We start from the raw sequence: 13,606 nt of genomic DNA on the forward strand, positions 1-13,606 counted from the left end.
CTTTTTCATATTATTTTTTTTTATAAAAAAAATCAGGTAATGGGTCCTATTTTTATGGAACACAACTACCTATTATCTTTTTTAATTCTATAAAATAAAATAAAAAACCAATTGGCACATGCGTGAGCATATGCTAAAACGCTAGTATATATATATATAGTCCCCATCTATTGAGGATTCCCTCAAATAATTTTATTTTGAGAGAAACCTCTTAAATTAAGAGGGGCAAAACAATATTTTCTCCTATGATTTTAAATAGGTCTATCCAATTTAGGCCACATTGTTGTCCTATTATAAAACAAAATTCAAAACCCATTCACCAAATTCAAAACCAAAATACTTAATTTATGATATCTGAATTATTAATTTTTTTTAATCACTAAACTATACTCTTTTTTTTTAATTATTTTTTTGTGGAAAACACTAAACAATAGTCTATACACTAAATTTTCTTATATTTTAGCCTATAATGCTAAGTCAAACTTCGAGAATTTCAGAATTAGGGTATTTTGGTCAAGTTAATTTTTTTTTCTTTATAGCTAAAAAGTCTAGGATACTTCTTCACTACTAACGTGATTTTCGCACCAAAAAAAAAAAAAAGTCAAACGTGATGAGTCTAAAATTTAATTATTAATCCCCAAAAGGACAAAAAAAAAATCTTTCTTCAATAATTAATCCTCAAAAGGACAAAAAAAAAAGAAGAGACAAACGTGTCACTTTCTAATTTGTATAATCCGCCAAGGAAATCAAAATCATGTGACGAGGTAAGCAAACAAAAAACTTTTCCCACTAATAATGCACACGTAAACAACGTTCTCTGATTAAATAATCCCGCCAACGCGGTAAACCACGTGACGTGGCCTCCATCTACGGCAGGCCACAGGACAAACATTTTATACTCACATGTACGGAATCTTCCCCCTTGGCTTAGAGACTGCGACTCCACAGCTTTGGCTTCCCCTTCCCGTTCCCTTCCCTCTCTCCCTCTAGTCTTCGCCTCTGAACGACTCTCTCTTTTTCTGCATCTCTCTGAATATTGTGAGGACAGAGAAAAAAACAGTGGAAATGGAGAGCAAGAATCCTTCGGAGGAAACTATTCGGAGATGGAAAAAAGCCGTCGCGCACGTCAAGAACCTTCGCAGGAGGTTCCGCTACGTCGCCGATCTCGCTAAGCGGTCCGAGGCCGAGAAGAAGAAGCTTCAAAGACAGGTATCTCTCTCTCTCTCTCTCTCTCTCTCTCTCTCTCATCTTATGCAGTTTTTACGTTTTTGTTTGATTTCGTTAAAAAAATATGAACACGCCGCCGTTTATAGAGGTTTAGCTGGCCTGGTTGTTTGGTTACCGAGAAAAAAAGGGTAGGAAAACAAAAGAAATTAAAACGATTTTCAGTATTTTATTTGAGTAATTTGGACTGCTAAAAATTCAGTGATCGCTAATGAAAGAAACGAAAGAAAGAAAGACAAGCGGGAGGCTAGGGATTTTGTTTCGGCTTACAATGCGTTACGCGTGGGTGGTCCCACGTTTGTTCTCAATTTCTTTATTGTAGTACTGTTTTTCGATCCCCGTCCGTTTAATATTTTCCATGCTATTTCAATTTATATGAATATCATTCATCTGGCATATATGTATGTGATGCTAACATGGCATAAAATTATGCTTCACTTTTTTTTTTTTTGTTTTGGTAAGGAATATTATGGATCGTATTAAATTATCAAGAAAAATTGTTTTTACATTAACGTCTTGTTTGATTATAAAACCAAAAAGGGGGTTGCAGGAGTTGGCAGATCATGCTCAACTATTTGTTTAATTTCAGTTGATTGTGATTTTCAGTCAAACACGGTGCACACACGGATTTGGTCGTCTTTCTGAAATAATAATTGTCAGCACCAATGTATGCTTTCGTGTATTAGAAAACAGTATGTTAATTTCTAGTAATTCTTAAAAGGAAAATATATATTAATGCTGAAAGTGAAAGATACTTCAAAATAGTATCTTATGGGCCTGAAAAACTTAGTTTTAATTTTGATTTTATGGTATAATACTAGGGTCATGCTAAAGAATTGAGGACTCTTTGATTTATTGCGTGATAATAAATCCAAGGGTTAATACTAAATACTAGGATTCATGATTTTTTTTCCTTTAGCCTGATAATCTTGTTGGTCATACTATCTTTTGAAATCCCATTACTCCACCAAATGATCATGACAGTTGTTGAAATCCCATAATATACTATTTCAAACCCGGAAGATTATTTTGTTCAAAACAAACAAAATTGAAAAATTGGCTTTTGATTTTTTTTTCCTAATAGCCTGAAAATCTTGCTGGTGATCGATCCAATGAAAAGCTAGGACAGGATGAATACAAGCTGTCTGAAGATGCCAGAACTGCAGGTTTCAGCATTCACCCAGATGAACGTGCATCTATCACGTGTGGCCATGATATTAAGGACTTGAAAATGCATGGTGCTGGTGATCGATCCAATGAAAAGCCAGGACAGGATGAATACAAGCTGTCTGAAGATGCCAGAACTGCAGGTTTCAGCACTCACCCAGATGAACTTGCATCTATCACGTGTGACCATGATATTAAGTCCTTGAAAATGCATGGTGCTGGTGATCGATCCAATGAAAAGCCAGGACAGGATGAATACAAGCTGTCTGAAGATGCCAGAACTGCAGGTTTCAGCACTCACCCAGATGAACTTGTATCTGTCACGTGTGGCCATGATATTAAGGCCTTGAAAATGCACGGTGCTGGTGATCGATCCAATGAAAAGCCAGGACAGGATGAATACAAGCTGTCTGAAGATGCCAGAACTGCAGGTTTCAGCATTCACCCAGATGAACTTGCATCTATCACGCTTGGCCGTGATATTAAGGCCTTGAAAATGTATGGTGGAATTCATGGGATTTTAAGGAAAGTCTCTGTCTCACTAGATGAAGGTGTCAAGGATAGTAACATACCAATCAGGCAAAATGTTTATGGCTTAAACCGCTATACGGAGAAACCTCCCGGAACATTTTTTATGTTTGTATTGGAAGCCCTACAAGACTTCACATTAATTATCCTTATGGTATGCGCTGTGGTTTCAATAGGAGTTGGAATTGCCACTGAGGGGTGGCCAAAAGGCATGGACGATGGTGTGGGAATTTTAATTAGTATAGTTTTAGTGGTTGTGGTTACTGCCATTAGTGACTACAGACAAGCATTGCAATTCAAGGATTTGGACAGGGAGAAGAAAAAGATTATCGTTCAGGTCACTAGGGATAAAAAAAGACAAAAAGTTTCCATTTATGACTTGGTTGTTGGAGATATTGTCCATTTGTCAATTGGGGACCAAGTTCCAGCTGATGGATTTTTCATATCAGGATATTCTTTGCTGATTGATGAGTCAAGCTTGTCAGGTGAGAGTGAGCCAGTGAATGTATATGAAGAGAAGCCTTTTCTTCTTTCAGGAACTAAAGTGCAGGATGGGTCAGGTATAATGCTGGTGACAACAGTTGGTATGAGAACTGAATGGGGAAAGTTGATGGAAGCTCTGAGTGAAGGAGAAGAAGATGAGACCCCACTGCAGGAAAAGCTGAATGGTGTTGCTATAATTATTGGTAAAATTGGTCTGACTTTTGCTGTGTTGACATTTTTGGTATTGGCAGTAAGATTTTTGGTGGAAAAAATACTTAACAACAAGATCACTGATTGGTCTTCAACTGATGCGGTAATCCTATTGAACTACTTTGCTATTGCGGTAACTATAATTGTTGTTGCAGTTCCTGAAGGATTACTATTGGCAGCGACGCTGAGCCTTGCTTTTGCTATGAAAAAATTAATGAATGATAGGGCACTCGTAAGGCATCTCTCAGCATGTGAGACAATGGGTTCTGCTAGTTGCATTTGCACAGATAAAACAGGGACATTAACCACAAACCGCATGGTAGTTAACAAGATATGGATATGTGAAAAACCTTTAGATGTAAAAGGTAATGAGAGTAAAGAAATATTGAGTTCAGAAATATCTGGAGCATCAAGCATCCTTTTACAGGTTATATTCCAAAATACAAGCTCTGAGGTTGTTAAGGAAGATGGAGAGACCTCCATTTTGGGGACACCAACAGAGTCAGCATTATTAGAATTTGGTTTACTTTTGGGTGGCGATTTTGATGCCGTGCGCAGAGAGGTTAATATTCTTAAGGTTGAGCCTTTCAATTTTGTGAGGAAGAAAATGTCTGTGCTTGTAGCTCATCGTCATGGTGGGAAACGAGCCTTTTGCAAAGGTGCATCAGAAATAGTACTGGGAATGTGTAACAAATTTATTGACTTTAATGGAGAATCTGTTATTCTCTCCCGAGAACAGGTAAAGAATATCACGGATGTCATTAATTCTTTTGCTTCTGAAGCCTTGAGAACGCTCTGCTTGGCTTTCAAAAATATAGATGACTCTTCCATCGAAAATGACATCCCAGATGATGGCTATACATTGATAGCAGTTGTCGGTATCAAGGATCCTGTGCGCCCTGGGGTCAAGGATGCAGTTCAAACTTGTTTAGCTGCTGGAATAACGGTACGAATGGTCACTGGTGACAATTTAAATACGGCTAAAGCCATAGCTAAAGAATGCGGCATACTCACAGAAGATGGTTTAGCCATAGAAGGACAGGAGTTTCGTAATATGTCTCCTGAGCAGATGAAAGCTGTTATACCAAGAATTCAGGTTACTAAATAATTTCATTGGAAGATTTTCACCCTAAACCATAACTATTTAAAGATCACAAAAAATTTAAATGTTCATGTGGATACAGGTGATGGCCCAGTCTTTACCGTTGGATAAGCACACCTTGGTAAAAACTCTGAGAGATGAATTTGGTGAGGTAGTTGCAGTGACTGGCGATGGGACCAACGATGCTTCTGCTTTGCGCGATGCAGACATTGGACTTGCTATGGGCATAGCAGGAACAGAGGTTTGTGTCTCAGCTACTTTTTCTTGTGTGTATCTCAACCTTGATGACCAAGCATCATCTTACTAAAATACCAAGGAGGCATTCCGGCGGGTGCGTGCTTGTAGGAAGGCCGACCACTACATAAGCTAAAAGACTACAACTACAAGCCAAGCCGCTAGCTACTCACTTCTTTTAACTCATTCTCTAACACCCATTTTCAGACTGATGATTTAATCCTATGTTGCTCCTTGGAATTTCGGTACCCGTAACTTCTCCTTACTATCACTTTGCAGCTTTTTTTTTCCTGAAACTTTCAAATGTTTTCATCCAACAAAATTGATTTACTCCATGACATGGCTACTAACATGATTTGTCACATACTCAAACTCATTTCATGTATGTTGCATGTAGCATGCGTTGACAAGACACATAATCTTTGATGGTAGGACACATGGCGCGTCATGTTACTGAGTAAAACAATTATGTTAAAGATATATTCTTGGTGCATAGCCAGAAGAAAAAACAATTAAGGCTGTAGTTTCGAATTATTGTTGTTTGTTTTATTATTTTTGTTACTAATATTACTATTTTGGTGCCTCGTGCCCGTATTTACCCTTGGACAGAAATAACCACCAAAATAGAACTGCTTCCTAAGAAAACCTGAAAAAGCCTTAGATGTGATAAGAACTGCCCTCTTCAGTACCCTCCTACCAAGAAGCTGGTGAATGCAACTTGATTGTTGTAACTTGTATAACATTTACTAGAAAAAGAAATTGGTGTCTTGTTCTTTTTGTCAATTTATGTTGCTTTCTAACACCCCTTGACTTGGGGAATAGGCCAACTTGAGATATTTACTGTGATTTTCCTTTGGTCCTCCCGCTACTTATGGCATATACTGCTTGCTAAAGGAAAAGGCAACTCCAAACTACAACATGTACCTCAACGAGCTGCTCTATGACTTTTCTAAATCATTTTTGAACCATTACTTTGTCCCGGTAGTATACTTGGAATGGTATCTTCCAATAAATTTCAGTTGCTGATTTCTGGAAATCACAAGTCCCTCTGCTTAAATTAACTACTCAATTATATTTAGCTAATTATCGACGGTGCTTTTTTTTTTTTTTCCTGCAATCTGAATGCGCATAAGGTTAACTTACCATTTTGTGTCATTTAGGATTTGTTTTCTCCTCTCGGCTGCTTGATAATTGGATGTTGTTCCTAGTTCTAAATAGCCAATTCATGGATGGTATATACAGGTTGCCAAGGAAAGTGCTGATGTCATCATATTGGATGACAATTTTAAGACTATAGTAAATGTGGCTGATGGGGACGCTCAGTGTACGTAAACATTCAAAAGTTTGTGCAGCAGTTGTGATTAACGTTGTTGCTCTAATAATCAATTTTGTTTCGCATGTGTCTCGTATGTTGGTCTGGCAGATTTTTCTCGCATGCTACACCATTATATTTGTTTAGAAACACACAAATAAATAACGATAAATTTCACATCTCTTTCAGGATCTGCTCCCCTTACCCCTGTGCAATTGCTTTGGGTTAACATGATTATGGACCCTCTTGGGGCATTGGCACTGCAACAGAGCCTCCAAATGATGCACTTATGAAAAGGCCCCCTGTTGGGAGGGGTTCAAGCTTCATAACCAAGGCCATGTGGTGGAATATCATTGGCCGAGTATATATCAACCGATTGTCCTTGGAGTTCTCAATTTCTATGGGAAACAGCTACTTGGGACTTTCGGTTCGGATGCAATCAAGTTCTAGACACTGTGATATTCAACGATTTGTGTTTTGCGTGTACATTTTATGGTTAAAAACAACACTGGTTTTCTCTTGCATCATCAACACGCTTAACTTTAATACAACCTATAACTTCTTCGGGCTATGCATGTGTCCGTCTGTCTCTCTGAAATCTTAACACACCAAAGATAAGTACTAATCCCGCATACATATGATGTTTGTTTGCTTTTGTTTTTATCAGTGTTTAATGAGATAAACAGCCGTGACATAGAGAAGATAAACATATTCGTGGGCATGTTTGACAGCCGGGTATTCCTAGGCGTCGTGGTTTGCACAAAGTGGCCTTCCAAGTTATCATAGTAGAGTTCTTGGGAGCTTTTGCTAGCACTGCTCCACTAAGTGGCAACTATGGTTACTCGCATTTTACTTGGATCAGTTAGCATGCTTGTTGCAGTTGTTCTCAAGAACCTTTGCAGGAGGTTCCGCTTTGTTGCAGATCTCGATAAGCGGTCCGAGGCCGACAAGAAGCGGCGTTAAATCCAGGTCTCTTTCTCTCTCTCATCTTATGCCGTTTTTACGGTTTTGTTTTCGTTTCGTTAAAAAAATATGAACAGGCCACCGTTTGTAGAGGTTTTGCCGCTGTTTATAGAAGCGTCAAACCAATTATCTTCATATATAGATCTAGAAAATATAGAAGACGAGAGAGGCATGAATCATGATGTAGCGGCAGTGAGAAATCCGATACAACTGCCATGGTGAAGAGAAGGAACCGTCATGGGAGAATGAGTGAGCTAGATGGGTTTAGCGGCGCTGGTGAGAACTCTGGCGATAATGGAAATTTTGTGGGAAGAGGTGGGGGAGGAGGAAGAAGAAACAGGGAGATGGAAAGACATTTTGGTAATTATTGCTTTAATTAGGATATAATAAAAATAAAAATAAAAAAGACTTAGCTTTATTAGATGAGTTGGCGTGCCACATAAGGTGGTTTATAAAGGGTGATAAGGTAGATGGGGAAATAAGACAGGGGTTGGAAATAGCAGCACTCATAATAAAAAGAGCTTTTTGACTTCATCTTCCAATAATGGCAAGGGACAAAATTTCTAGGAATTTTCGCATGACAAAAATGTCAAAAATAATGACTTTAAAACAAGAGGTTTTCATTGTGTTGGTAGTGGGTGGCCATTGATAGAGATTATTGGCTGTCTCTGTCCTATTTGATCCTTAAAATGGGAGGGTTGGTCACCCAAGTTAGGGCATCGTGGGCTCTTTAAATTTTCTATAGATGATATTTCGTCCACTTGAGTCTCGAAAAGACGAGACAAAGAGCAGAAATAGTAGAATAAAGAAGAATATCGGAGGTTGAGGAAAAGAAAATATAGATCGAAGGGACGAAATCAGAGTGTTCTAGAAAAAGGTTAAATCAACATTCAAATCTAAATTTTAAAGAACTACATGGGGTTATTTATAGCATACTAAAATCTAGACATAATAGGATAAAAATTCCTTGCTTAAATAGAAATCCTAACCCAAATAAAATAGGAAACTTAAAACTAGAAATCTGGAAATCTAGAAAAGTAGAAATCCTACTAGAATTTGGAAAACTAAAGAATCTAAGAAACTAACAAATATATAGGGAAACTAATAAATTTAGGTCCTATGCGTCCTGCATCAAAGCTGTTGTACAAGATTTTTGACTTTAATTGAATTAATTCCTTCGTAACCATAGTTAACCTGTTAGGATTTTGGCTCGTCAAATATGTCCTAGTTGGTTTAGGATTGTTTTAGGAAAATTAGAGGTATACCAATTCTTGTCCTAGAGGGATTAGGAAAGAATTTCAGTTTTCCTTATTCAATTCAGGTTTGGATTTCTAGAAGTCTATTAGGATTTGGATAAGTGTAATTTCCGAATCTACTTAGGAATAGGAATCCAATCAGCCTTGGGACATGTAAGCCAACTCTATATCTATAAATAGGGTGTGGTAAGGCTTATTTTAAAGAGAGGAAAAACAGCCAGAGACAGCCAGGAGTTTTGAGATTAGTTCTAGGGTTGCAAAAGTTCTGTAATCTCTATTATTAATCAAAGGAGCTGTGATTTCTCTACCTAGAGAAATCACAACTGGACGTAGGCAAAAGTTCTGCCGAACCAGTATAATTCTTGTGTGTTTCTAAGTGTTTTAATATTTGCTAGTTTAGTCTATTACCATCGGTTACATCAAAGAACAAGATCTAGAAGGCGAGTTATTTAACAAGTGGTATCAGAGCTAGGTTAAGGGGTTCTACGATGTCTAAAGGGAAGATGAATGCGGATCTAGGACCTGCGTTAAAGCCCTTTGACGGCAAGGATGACTTCACGGATTGGCAAAGGATGATGAAGAACGTACTGATACAGCAAGATTTGGATGATGCACTCAGCGGTGAGAAGCCAACAGGCATGACAGACACAGCATGAACTAAGGTTCTCAAGAAAGCCAAGAGTTCCATCGAGATCCATCTCACAAGATCAGTTCGGTCACACATCACAGAAAAGATGACTGCCCAAGAAGCATGGGAAAAGTTGGAGAATGTTTATATGGGCAAAACCGTGTCCAATAAACTTTTTCTAAAGGATGAACTATTCGGACTTCGACTGGAAGAAGGAGGTGATATTGAAGATCACGTATGCAGGTTTCAAAATTGCATAACTAATCTTCAGAAGGTCGAAGAAACTTACAAAGATGATGATATGGCTATCATCTTGCTGAGGTCTCTACCTTCGTCTTTCAAGCACTTTCGAACAACTCTAATGTTTGGAAAAGAGTTCCTGAAGCTTGAAGACGTGATTCAAGCTCTTCAGTCATATGCTAAACTAGATGATATAACTGAAAGCTCTCAAGGCCTTTATGCCAAAGGCAAGGAGAGGGGGCGGGAAAAGACAAAGGAAGAGAAAACAGGCAACAGAGGTAGGTCAAAATCCAAGAAGAAAAAGGAAAAGAAGGAAGGTTGCTTCGAATGTGGTTCAGCCGATCATTGGAAGAGGAACTGCAAGATTTGGAAAGAGAACAAAGCCAAGAGGGAAGGAAGCTCGGGTTCAGCTAGTGCAGTCACCGAGCATGAGAGTGACGGGGAGCTTCTTTCAGTAACATTAGGCTCCAAGGCTTTCACAAATTGGATTTTGGATACCGGATGCACTTTTCATATGTGTGCAGTAAGAGAATGATTCGATACTTACAAAGAAGTCAGCAGCGGGAAGTTTTAATGGGGGACGATTCTTCATGTCCTGTTAAAGGAATCGGCACTGTTCAAATCAGAATGTTTGATGGGATGATACGAGTTTTGGGGAACGTTAGATATGTCCCTAGACTAAGAAAGAATTTGATTTCCTTGGGTACTTTAGATGAGGCCGGCTATGGGTACGAGTCTAAAAAGGGAAGACTCAGGGTAGCCAAAGGATCACTGGTGGTAATGCGGGGTGACCTACAACCCAATAAGCTGTATAAGTTAATTGAGACCACTATAGTTGGGGGAGCAGCTGTTTCTGTAAATCAAGGTATAGAAGACAAGACCTGAACTCTGGCATCATAGGCTCGGGCACATAAGCCAGAAAGGGTTGCAAGAATTACACAAGCAAGGCATGTTGGAAGGCGTGTCATCTTGCAAACTGGACTTTTGTGAATATTGTGTTCTTGGAAAGCAAAGGAAGGTATCATTCACGAGTAGCAGTGCAGATAACCGAAGCAAGGAGCAACTCAGCTATATTCACTCAGATGTTTGGGGCCCTGCACCAATCAAATCAAATGGTGGAGCCAGGTATTTTGTTACTTTCATGGATGATTTTTCTAGGAAGGTTTGGGTTTATTTCATGAAGCAGAAATCCGAGGTTTTTGCAAAGTTCAAGGAATGGAAAACAGAAACCGAGAATCAAACTGGAAGAAAGATCAAGTACCTGAGAAGTGACAATGGAGGTGAATATACAAGTAATGAGTTTACTGATTACTGCAAGCAAGAAGGCATCACAAGGCACTTCACAGTAAAGAAGAATCCCCAACAAAATGGAGCTGATGAGAGGATGAACCGAACTCTCATGGAGAGAGAGAGAAGCATGCGATTTCATGCAGGATTGCCTGATAGTTTTTAGCGTTAATCATGCAAGTTATTTGATTAACAGATCACCATCTACAGTTCTTGGTTTTAAGAGTGCAGAAGAGGTATGGTCTGAGAAGCCGGTGGACTATTCCAAGCTCAGGGTATTCGGTTGTAGTGCTTATGCACATATTCCAAGCGATGAAAGGTCCAAGCTCAAACCAAAGTCTACACATTGCATATTCTTAGGTTTTGAGAAAGGAGTGAAGGGTTTCAAGCTTTGGGATATCAACAACAGGAAAAAGGTTGTTAGCCGAGATGTTGTCTTTGATGAGACAACCATGCCTCTGAATAAAGTCGAGAGCAGTAGGGAGAAGAAAGACGATGCTGAAATTGAAGCAACAAAGATTCCGTTAATCAGTTCAGACGAAGAAGCAGCTCAGGTGGAGCAAATTGAGCAAGATGCTGAATCTGATGGTTTTGAGAGAAGTATTTACCGGTTCCCCAGGAAAATATGTTGGTCTAGCGGAAACGATTAGAGGGTTTAAATTGATCCTTTCTGGAGAATTAGACGGCCTTCCCGAACAGGCCTTTTATTTGGTAGGTAACATCGATGAAGCTACTGCGAAAGCTACGACCTTAGGAACTTAGAAATGGAGAGCAAATTGAAGAAATGACCTTAAATCTTTGTGTACTGACCCCGAATCGAATTGTTTGGGATTCGGAAGTGAAAGAAATTATTTTATCTACTAATAGTGGACAAATTGGCGTATTACCAAATCACGCGCTGTTGCACAATTGTAGATATCGGTATTTTGAGAATACGCCTTAACGACCAAGAGTATCAGCATTGTTCACCAGTTAGGAATCAGGTGGAGCAAGAAATAGGGCAGATTGAAGGCACTCTAATCCGCCAGACATCCCAAAGGGTTAGAACTCCAACCAACAATCCACCTGCATTTCAGAGATGCATAGCACTGGACAAACTTAATCGGAACAAGAAGAAACCTGACAGGTTTGGGTTTGACCAAGACGAAGTTAGTTATGCTCTCAACATTAGTCAAGGAGATCCAACTACTTATCGAGAAACTATAGCAAGTGATGAGCGAGATAGTTGGATAAGTGCTATGACAAAAGAAATGGAGTCTCTTTACAAGAACTCTGTTTGGGAGTTGGTTCCTAAGCCCAAAGACAGAAAGCTAGTTGGATGCAAGTGGGTATTTAGGAAAAAGGAAGGACTACATGAACAAGATGCCGTGAGATTCAAAGCAAGGCTCGTGGTTAAAGGATACTCACAAAAGGAAGGGGTGGATTATGATGAGATCTTTTCACTCGTAGTTAAACATACTTCTATCAGATTGCTTTTAGCAATGGCAACTCAACATGACATGGAGATTGAGCAGATGGATATGAAGACAGCGTTTCTTCATGGGGATCTAGAGGAGACAATTTTCATGGCTCAACCAGAAGGGTTTGTTGAATATGGGAAAGAAAACCTAGTATGTCAGCTAAAGAAGTCCCTGTATGGCCTGAAATAGTCTCCAAGGCAGTGGTACAAGAGGTTCGATTACTTCATGCTGAAAATTAATTTTAGAAAATGTTTATATGACTGTTGTGTGTACTATCATGTATTCCAAGATGGGATGGTCATATTGATGTTGTTATATGTGGATGACATGCTAATCGCTTGTCAAGACAAGTCTAGAATTCAAGACTTGAAGAAGATGTTGAGCGAGGAGTTCGACATGAAGGATCTAGGTGCAGCACAGAAAATCCTTGGCATGGAGATTCAGAGAGATAGAACCGCTGGAAGGATCTGGATATCACAAGCCAAGTATATTCAGAAGGTTCTTGAGAAGTTCAACATGCAAGAAGCAAAGGCAGTTTGACTCCTTTGGCAGCTCACTTCAAGTTAAGTGGGCAACAGTGTCCTAAGTCCGAGGAAGAGCAGCAAGTAATGGAGAAGGTTCCTTATGCTAATGTCGTGGGCTGCCTTATGTATGCAATGGTATGCACACGTCCAGACATAGCTCAAGCAATCAGTGTCGTTTCCAGATACATGGGAAATCCAGGAAAGCAACATTGGGATGCAGTCAAGTGGATTTTGCGTTATTTGAAGGGTTCTTGGCGACAAAGGATTATGTTTGAGAAGCAAAAAGAAAATGCAAGGGTGTTGGGATATGTGGATGCTGATTATGCAGGGGACTTGGACAAGAGAAGGTCAACTGGCTATGTGTTTACATGCGCAGGAGGACCGATCAGTTGGAGGGCACTATCGCAACCAATTACGACTTTGTCGACCACATAGGCAGAGTACATTGCATTGGCCGAAGCTGGAAAGGAAGCAATTTGGCTTAATGGCTTGGTAGGTAAAATGAGAATCACCCAAGATTTTGTGAAGCTGAAGTGTGATAGTCAAAGTGCCATTCACTTGGCAAAGAATCAAGTTTTTTCTGGAAGATCAAAGCACATTAAAGCAAGATATCACAGAATCAGAAATTGGGTGGAGTCTAAGGAGATTTGGATTGAAAAGATTTATACGGATGACAATGCCGCAGATTTCCTTACAAAGATAGTGCCGGCCAAGAAGTTCAAGCATTGCTTGAACTTGATCAATCTCGTTGATTGATTAAAGTGGAGCGCCTCCTCACTTGAGGTGCAATAAGGTAAGAAGAAGATTGCCAAGGTGAAGACTCTTGAAGATTTCCAGAGTTGCTTCAAGGAGGTTCAAAGATACTCTAGGGTGCAACGATCAAGACTTGGTTTGACTCACCAAGGTGGAGATAGTTAGGATTTTGGCTCGTCAAATATGTCCTAGTTGGTTTAGGATTGTTTTAGAAAAATTAGAGGTATACCAATTC

The 13,606-nt window shown here is 39.3% G+C and overlaps 1 pseudogene across 1 annotated transcript; it reads left to right on the forward strand.

Moving 5' to 3' along the window:
* Positions 1-889: 889 nt before the first annotated feature.
* On the forward strand, positions 890-7,358 carry LOC148914809 (putative calcium-transporting ATPase 11, plasma membrane-type; annotated as a pseudogene). Its single transcript, XR_016122945.1, has 6 exons — positions 890-1,209; positions 2,309-4,708; positions 4,797-4,955; positions 6,191-6,354; positions 6,450-6,731; positions 6,913-7,358. The product of XR_016122945.1 is annotated as a putative calcium-transporting ATPase 11, plasma membrane-type (transcript).
* Positions 7,359-13,606: the final 6,248 nt, after the last annotated feature.

This window comes from Prunus mume, linkage group LG8 (assembly GCF_029339155.1).
Source record: "Prunus mume cultivar Tortuosa linkage group LG8, ASM2933915v1, whole genome shotgun sequence".
In the NCBI taxonomy this organism is placed as follows: Eukaryota; Viridiplantae; Streptophyta; class Magnoliopsida; order Rosales; family Rosaceae; genus Prunus; species Prunus mume.